We start from the raw sequence: 5,236 nt of genomic DNA on the forward strand, positions 1-5,236 counted from the left end.
TTTTATAACAGGGTCTCACTAAGTCCCTAAGTTGCTCAGGCTGTGCTCAGATTGGTAATCCTTCTGCATCCGCCTCCCAGAATTCTGGGGTTACAGGTGTGCACCACAAGGAGGCCATTTTTATTCCCATTTTACAGATGGAGAAACCGAGGCACAGAGGTTTAAGTAACTTACACAAAGACATAGACAAATTAAGTGGCAGAGCCAAGGTAGAAACCTGTTTCCCTGAAGATTGGAGCCTATTCTCATAAATACCTGGAAAGCCCACAGATACAAATGAAGAATTTATTTATTTTACAAATAAAGAATTTAGATTAGAATCTGTTAAATTACAAAAAGATTCATCAAACTATTTTCTAAATCCCGAAACACTTCAATAAAGAAAAGCACATAATTTTATTTTGTGAAGTTCTTTTTCAATGACCAAATTTTAAGGAGCATGTGTTTAATGTAACATATATATTTCTGCTTTACGTGGGAGGGATCATTTCTAAGCCTCTCATGGGAAGGGTTAGTTTTGATAATAATTAATGATTGACTCACTTTCTTATTGGTATTGGGTCACTAAATTTAGAAAGGACCCATGGGCAAGGTGGTTTATAATCTAAGTACACATTTTACAATTATACATTTGTTCATATATAGTCGTGCATAATCAAATTTAATCAAATGGACAGCTCGAAAGAGTGTGATTATTGTGTTAGTGTGACAGAACAGGATTGGAGGCTTTCTTCTTGCATCAGCCATCAACGTGATTTATAGATGTTTTATCTCATTAACCTTTAAGTCACAGAGTTAATTAGTGATTCTGGAAACTGCAAAACACACTGGAGTGATCACGTAGCTCTTTAACTTCACCATGCACCAAATTAAAGTGGACCCAATTATTCCAAATCGTAGAAGACACCTTTTCAGTGGCTTTGTATCCTTCATTTCACATGGCTCACCAGGTGGAAAATCAAATTCAGTCTCGATCCTGGTTCTGTCTCCTAGCTGCACACCATATTATAGCAAGACCATCTGGGCCAGGTGTGGTGGTGTACATCTGAAATCCCAGCGCTCGGGAGGATGAGGCAGGAGGATCACTGCAAGTTAAAGTTCATGGCCTCCTTGGGCACCGAGATGCTGCTGAGGCACTGCAGAGCTGGAGGCAGTTTTCATTTCTTTTTTCCTATTGATGCTTCTGGAACACAAGGGGTGACAGGACTGTGTGGCAGGGAGGAGGACCCTGGCGCACAAACAAACACAGATTTTCTTCTCTTCCTAGCCTTCCCTAGGATTCTGAGTGGTCAGCTAGGATGGGATGGTGACAGAACTGTAACAGACTGAATGAGTTTAGGAGAAAAGACGCAAGCTGGGTGTGGTGGTACATGCCTGTAATCCCAGCGCTCGGGAGGCTGAGGCAGGAGGATTGCCTCGACGTTGAGGTCTGCCTGGGCTACATAGTGATTTCAGGGCCAGCTTGAACTATAAAGGGAGACCCTGCCTCAAAAACAAATGAAACAAAAAGACGGAGCATTCTTCTCTGGATTAGGAACGGGTCATGTGTAGCTGCTGAGTGGGACTTTGATCAGAAAAATGACCACCTCTTCATGACACCTAGGAAAGGCTGACATTACTTTTAGGGCATTTAGAGTTAGACTTACATTTTTTTTTTTCTTTTGACTTACATTTCTTTTGAGTAGAACGCCGCAGGAAGGTGACCTCCATGCAGAAGGAAGAAGGCTCCGGTTCATTCAAGTCACATTTCAAATAATTCTCCAGCACAGGAAAGTAAGTGACCTGGGTAGAGAGATGTAAGATAATGGCTTACAGCACGGTCTGCTGAATTTTTATGGTCTTAGAGCCACAGGCATGAAGCGTAGGGAGCAGACGGGAGCGGCTGCAGGCTGCAGTGTTATTAGCAGGGGGAGGCTCTTTCACTGCTTCTAAACTTCAGGGTGAAGCTGGGGTTTCTTTTGGGGTGATTCCACACGAAAAGCAAACCCCAATGCTGGAGTGAGGAGAAGATTAAACTTTAATTTTTTTCTTGATTCAGTCTGAAAATAGACTAGGTTGATGGCCCACAGTAACATTTTGGTATGGTTCTTGCTCTGTAGGTGCCAAGCTGCTGTCCTAATGTCTTGCTAATGTCCCTCCCTCAGGGGTGCAGGTGTGTCCCCGCCTGCTTGGGGTGAAGGCCAGGAAACTAACCACAATCTCCTGGCTATGAGACCAGGCTCCTGCCTTGGAGCCAAAACAGGGTGGAACCCAGGCGGGCAGGATCCCAAACCACGGAAGCTCAAATTAGGTCATTCTTGTGAACATGACAACTCCGTGTCTCTCTAGGCCAACAAAATGAAACAGATCCAGTGGAAAGTGGCTTCCAGGACCGAGAATCTGATGGCCATGCCCACTTGCCCTGTTGATGTTTTAGAGGAATGGAGAGTCAGCCATTCTTCGTCACAAGCCAAGGCAGGTCCTGGGGTACATTTACACGGGTCTACGGCAGGAAAGTCGAGTGTGAGACATTTCAACTCGGGGTCCAAGAGCCAATGGGTATAATGTCAGATTTCTTGTTGTCCATTCACATGCAGCTGGCAACCTGGGGACTGCACACCGGGCAGGAACTGTCTTTCCAAGCCCCAGGGAGAGCTGCAAAGACGTTCTGGGGATTGTCGCTCTGTGGGACCAAACTTTCTGGGATAGGTAAGATGAGGTTGACAGTCAGGTCAGTGGAGAGGAACAAATAGTGGAAACTGATAGTCCCCTTTCAAATAATTATTCTAGGGAAATTTGCCATGGCGTGGGGAGGCTCTAGGCAGAGCAGATGAGTCTTTGGGAATACGCAATTACTGTTTCTTCTGTTCTCTGTGGGAATGAGCAAAGCAACACTGCTTTGAAAAGCATTCCCTTGCCAGGAGTGGTAGTGCCCACCTGTACGCCTAGCACTCAGGAGATGGAGGCAGGAAGAATGCCACAAGTTCGAGGCCAGCCTGGGAGGCTGAGGCAGGAGGACAGCAAGTCTGAGGCCAGCACTGGCAACTGAGTGAGGCCATGTGTCAGAAAATAAAAAGGTCTGGGATGTAGCTCAGTGGTAGAGTGCCCCTGGGTTCAATCCCCACTTTTAAAAATCTCTCATGTTCATAGCACATTTAAAAAGATCACTAGGAAAAAAAGACAAAAAACCTGGCTTTTTGAAAAATTTGTCAGAAATCTGTCCACTTTGTTCCTAGAGCATAATGGAAACGGACAGATTGTGCCGGAATCCTAACCTCTACTGCCAGGGTAGCCGAGATGGTCTGGATAATACCGCCTATAGGAAAACAAACAGAAACTTTTCAGAGTGCCATCCCTGAGGTCTCGCAACAGTGATCTCTTCAAAAGTGAGTTATTGATGCATTCTTCTAAGGTTAGTTAGGAACAAACACTCTTTGTTCTTTGTAGGATTTAACATTTGCCCAACCTACTTATATTGCATGGAATTTGGACTCAGCCCACAAGAGCCGCACTGGTTGCCTTTGACCCTGGGGAATATCCTACTGACATCTATTTTGAATGCAGGAAAGAGGAGAGCACAGCACTAGAATTGATTCTGAGTGTATTACATTCTGTCCCCTTAGAAACATGTTTGGGCCTCTTCATGAAAGCACCCCTGCGGACCGGATGGGGTGTTTCCGGCTGGGGCTTCTCAGGCTGCCTGCTTACCCACGCTCTGATAACCTCATGCCTCTTCTCGGGCAGGTGAAGGCTGGCTAGGAAAGGTGCCATGCCCTGGACTGCCATTCTCCCTTCCTGCTTCCTGTCGTCAGTCATCAACTTCCTGCTTTGATCTTCTGGCTCGGTGCTTCTTCTCCAAGTCTTCTGCAGCCTCTGAGATGTATGAGGGCAGCTCACAGCTTCAAGATCTCCTTCTTCTTTCGAAGGGGCCACTTTCTCTTTTCCCTCCCCAGATAGGTGCTGCCCATCATACGGAAGGAATTAAATGGACACCCTGGAGCTTATGATGTGTGACACTGGTCTTCACCCAAAGTCCACGGATCTCAGCTTAGTATTTCTCAGTCTTGGCTGTACGCTCAGACCATCTGGGGAGTTTCCAAAATTCCATGGGGGTGGGGGACACAGCTCAGTGGTAGTGCGCTTGCTTAGCATGCGCCAAGATGAGCATCACAGAACAAACAAACAAACATGCTTAAAGTCCAGAATTCACCTAGATCAATTAAAACAAGACCTGGGGATGGTAGGCAGGTGCTAACAGTTTATAAAGTTCCCCCAGGTGACACCACTGTGCAGCCAAGGGTGGGGGACCGCCTGCAAAACAGGTAAAACTGCTTCTGGGTGGGCTTAGGTGCATTTTTCTGGAAAAGCTGAGCCATAGCTCTCCAAAGCTTGACACCCTCCTCCTTCTGCACCTTTCCAAAAATGCTCATTGTTTGGTCTGAGGCCATAAATAAGCACAGAGCTTGCCAACTGTTAAGGTGACACCCATGTGCTAACTAAATAAGGTAGCATCAACACGCAGAGCAAGGGAAGTGCCCACGGCCCATGGCCCGGAGGAGCAGGTGAGGCAGCGCCATCTGAGATGCTCAGCTCAGGCACCTCGCTGCCTACAGAGCTAAAGCTTGACTCCCAGCACCGACCTTCCTGTTCTTCCGTCACCTGGGCCAGGCTGTCCCTTCTAGCTCACCTGCCTCTCTTCCTCCCACACCCTGGCTCCAGCAAGGTGCTCAGTGTCCATTTTCTGGACCACTGTGCCTCTGCCTCCCTCCTTCTCGCAGTTCCTCCTACTCTGTATGGGGAAAATGCCTGAGGGGGAGTTTCCTGGAAAACGAGGTGCCCAGGTCCTGCTTGGCCAATGTGTGTGCAGGATTGCATCCGTGTTAGGGGTACCTCCTACTCAGGGATCGGGGGTGACATACAGAGATCCAGAAGCTCTTAAGTCCTGGCCGGGGTGTGCGGAGCATGGGTGGGGTTGGCGTGGGCAGGCCAGTGATCGAAGGGGTCCAGGAAAGTCTGGCAGGTTCCGTGAGTGGAGGGTGGGTGTGGATGGGTGGGTGGATGAGGCAGGAGAGGCTCTGAAAGGTACTGATGTCCGGCAGGCGCAGTAAGGGATGGCAGCACCAGGTGATGCAGGACACTGGTGGCAGCCCGCAGGTACCCACACAGCCCTGCCCCCGCTGGGCTTTCGCACTTGCTTCCACAGGAAGTCCTCCCTGTAATACTCAGCTGTTGAGGCAAGGGCCCAATTTTGAAGATT

The 5,236-nt window shown here is 47.9% G+C and overlaps 1 long non-coding RNA gene across 1 annotated transcript; it reads left to right on the forward strand.

Annotated features, from left to right (window-relative positions):
• The first annotated feature begins 2,572 nt into the window (after positions 1-2,572).
• LOC117285732 lies at positions 2,573-3,968 on the forward strand. Its single transcript, XR_004516858.1, has 3 exons — positions 2,573-2,688; positions 3,216-3,365; positions 3,724-3,968. It is a non-coding gene; the product is annotated as an uncharacterized LOC117285732 (long non-coding RNA).
• Positions 3,969-5,236: the final 1,268 nt, after the last annotated feature.

Source organism: Fukomys damarensis, unplaced genomic scaffold, assembly GCF_012274545.1.
Source record: "Fukomys damarensis isolate Sample0158 unplaced genomic scaffold, DMR_v1.0_HiC HiC_scaffold_2, whole genome shotgun sequence".
NCBI lineage: Eukaryota > Metazoa > Chordata > Mammalia > Rodentia > Bathyergidae > Fukomys > Fukomys damarensis.